Source organism: Octodon degus, unplaced genomic scaffold (genome assembly GCF_000260255.1).
Source record: "Octodon degus isolate 3935 unplaced genomic scaffold, OctDeg1.0 scaffold00199, whole genome shotgun sequence".
Classification (NCBI taxonomy): domain Eukaryota; kingdom Metazoa; phylum Chordata; class Mammalia; order Rodentia; family Octodontidae; genus Octodon; species Octodon degus.
The window spans coordinates 884,043-887,572 of NW_004524775.1; positions in this window are offsets into that span (position 1 = coordinate 884,043).

Genomic DNA, 3,530 nt, shown 5'->3' on the forward strand with positions numbered 1-3,530 from the left:
AGGTCATTTAAGGGAGAGAATAGATATGCGACTGATCGACCGTAAGAAAACCACTAGCAGGCTACCCGGCATCACAGCTCCAGTGCATGGGGAGCGGTGCCCTGGCCTGAGACTGTCCCGGCCCAGCCCCTCACCCTGCAGCAATAGGAGAGAGCAGGGAGCCCAGGTGACAGAGGAGCGGCAGCAGGCTTGAATGATGCTATAGTGTTGCCCTTCTTGCTCCTTGGTCATGGGGAAGTGGGGGGACTGCAGCGCGGACCTTGAACAAGCCGGTTTTGCAGAAGCAGGCAGCGCACTTCAGACTAGAACCATGTGGTGCTACCTCTTTCCCTGGGTTGCTCTATGGAGCAAAATAGCTGTGACCAGGACCCCCAAAAGTCAGAACTGGAGGGCTGCGCCACTGGGGAGAGCGTGGCCAGGCTCAGACAACTGGGCTCCTCTGGTGGCTTGTCAAAAGCAAAGGCAACCTGAAAAGCGCTTTGCGCATTTCTGCCTTGATTATCATTTCAAAACGATCCCGATAGGTTTCGCGTTTCCTTCCTCCGCTTTCCCTCTCTGCGGATCGTGCAGCCCCTTGAGAAATTAGTAGATGGTTTTGCTCAGCCTACTGTGCTGCCTCACGCCTTTCTTTGTGTTTCTACAGCCCGTCACTTCCACTTATTCAGCAAATAGCTCTTTCCTGGATACTCCATGTCCTTTATTAAGTACCTGTTCTCTCTGAAGGCAATGGGGAGCTAAGCAGGCGCAGGCCATCCCTCCCACAAAGGCAGGTGAATCTCCACAAGGACAGCCATCTCTTGTGTCAGGCACGTAAGATTGCACGACTGAAGCCCAATGCCTGCCTGTTGGGATTTTATCCTAAAATAGAAGAAACATAGTCCAGAGGCTGCGCAGCCAGCATCTCCGCAGATAAGAAGAACATCCAGCAAGACAGAAAGAGAAAGCAGTGCTGGTCTGCGCTGGCTGGAGGGCACCGGAGCCCTCGCTTCTGGTGGATGGCACGTTCTGTGGCACTCCCACACGGGCAAGACAGACGGACTGCGCGGCGACGTGCCCTGTATTTTTACTCCTCAGCTAGCTTCCCTTGCTTCTCTTAGTTACAAATTTGGTTCTGATAAGTCACATCCGTTGTTTTGCTTGCTAATTTTGAAAGGGAATGAATGAACAGCCGTTTGCAGGATGCCCCGTCTCGCAGGCAGGCAGGTCAATGTCTCGCAGTGTTCGTTTCGTGACAGCTCTGCAGGACTGAGGAATGCGAGGGATGGAGTAGAGCATATAGGGTGCTGTGGGGCTCAGGCTCCTGCTGGGCAGATTGGGCTCGCTGGGTTGCCAAGGTGTGACGTGCTTGAAGTGGCTGGGGGCTCCTCGCCTGGGTTCATGGCGCCAGCCACCCAGTGGGCGGAGCCCACCCCTTCCCTCCTCTTCCTGGCCGTGGTGAGGCCTGCTTTGCAGAAAGCCCTGAGGCGATGACTCAGCAAGAGGCACCTACAGGAAGGTGGAAGTGGGGGAAAATGACTGTGAAATTCATTTTCCTGTTCCATAAGACATGGAAACCCTCAAAGGAAGCGACTCAAACTTTAAAGACAAGTTCAATTGGTGAGGCTTCTCTGATCCTCCCGCAGCCTCACAGAGAGAAGCCAGAGCCCTGGGTTGGAATCCTAGCAAGATTCAGGAGCACGCTAGTTAGGCTTTCACTGCCTGGTCATCTCTCAGAGACAGGATAAATTAATCTTGCTTTCCTTGGAGGCTTCCTATGAAGATAAGAACAGTTCGGGAAGGGAGAAATTCCTGGCACCGCCATCGGCACACAGCCCAACTCCTCTCTTGCAAACTTCCAACGTTCTGTAATCTCCTGAGCCAGCAATGGAATCTGCGCCTGACAACCCCAAGTCTCCCTTGAACTTGCTGCTAATTTTAAAGTTGTCTCTCTACACCGTTTACTTGGAGGGTTTGGCCATTTCTGAGGCTGAGGAGAGGGTGTGTGTGTTTCCTTATCATTTCCAAATCCTCCTGCAGCTGCTGCCGAGGCTTCGAGGGCCCTGAGAAGTTCAGCTTTTGACACTCATCCCACCGTTCTTTCCCTCATGGCCTCTAACACAGACAGACAAAGCTCGGCTCCGTTGTGCGCAGGATGGTGCCAAGACTGTGGTGTGAAGGTCCGTGTTGGTGAAAAACGGACAAAGTGTGGCTTCGCTTTCTCTGTGTACAGCAACTGAAGTAGAGTAAGAGTCAGTCTAGGAGGAGAAAGGCGCATCCAGAGACCTAGGCAGGAAGTAGGCAGGTGAGGTTAACCTAAGCTGGGGGTGAACAGCCCGGACACAAAAGCTTAGACAGGCTCAAGCTGGCCGGCGTTTGCTGGAGGCGAGAGGTGGCAGGAAGCCAGAGCAGGAGTGGCTTTTCTGGAGCACTGAGCTCTTCCGTGTCCTGATTACAGTGCTGGTTGCATGGACCTTTGCATGTGTTCCAAAAATGTCTATTTTAACTGTATGCAAATTTAAAAGCAGTGACTTACAGAAGAAGTACCCAGATGGAAAGACAAGCATTTCATCAGTCTCACTGCCAGCTCCGGGGTCAGGCACTGTGTTCTGCATCTCCGACCGAGTGAGGCATAGTTGGCTGAGAATCACAAGCTCAGCTTCCTGCCTCTTTGCCTCTGCCTTGTGCTGATGCTGGTGGTTCCTGGGGGCGCCCTTCGGCACCCAGCACCCTCCTCACCCAGAGCAGCCGTCCTGAGCAGCCCGTGGTCTTCCAGTTCATCAGTCTTTGGTTCACACAGGCACACCTTCTCCGGCTCTGGGAAGTGCTGCTTCGGCCCACGATGCTCTGGATCTGAGCCGGAGGCACAGCCGCTGGGAGCACTGATGACTCATCCACACTCGGTGCACAGTGCGACTTTGCATGCAGCCTTAACTCCAAGTAAATAACCTGAACATAGAAAGAATCACCCCAAGGGCTTCTATTGCTAAGATGAAATCATGGCGTGAAAGACTCCCCCCTTTGCCTTTCTTTTTTTAGGTATAGAAGGCCCCACAGGCTGTTTTCATGAGGTGCTCCAGCACTCATACATCCGAGCTTCCACTACAGAAACTGGCTCCTAAATATCTTTTGAACACGGCCCTGTAAACAGAGCTTTTTGCTGTTTGCCAAGTGTAATGAAAATTCCTTGCTTCTTGGAATTCTGAACATTTTTGTTTACTGAAATAAAAAAGTTACTCAAAGCTCCATAAAGATGGAAAAGAGAAAAGCTAATTTCACAATTTGACATATCTGTTTTCCAAAAGCAGAATACTGAGCATTAATCCTGTTCTCGTAACCAGTTCATAACAGATACATTCAACGAGAGAGGAAGCAGCAGCAGCAGGCAGGGTTTGTTAGTGGAATTTTCCAAGCAGTGCAAAAGCAGAGCTCACAGAACAGTGACCCAGCCGGCACCGCTTCCAGTCTGCCCCTGCCGTGCCACGCACGCCGCTGATGTGCCACGTCACCGGCCCTGGCCCCCGTGCTGCAAAGGGGCTGGTGCATTCTAAAAC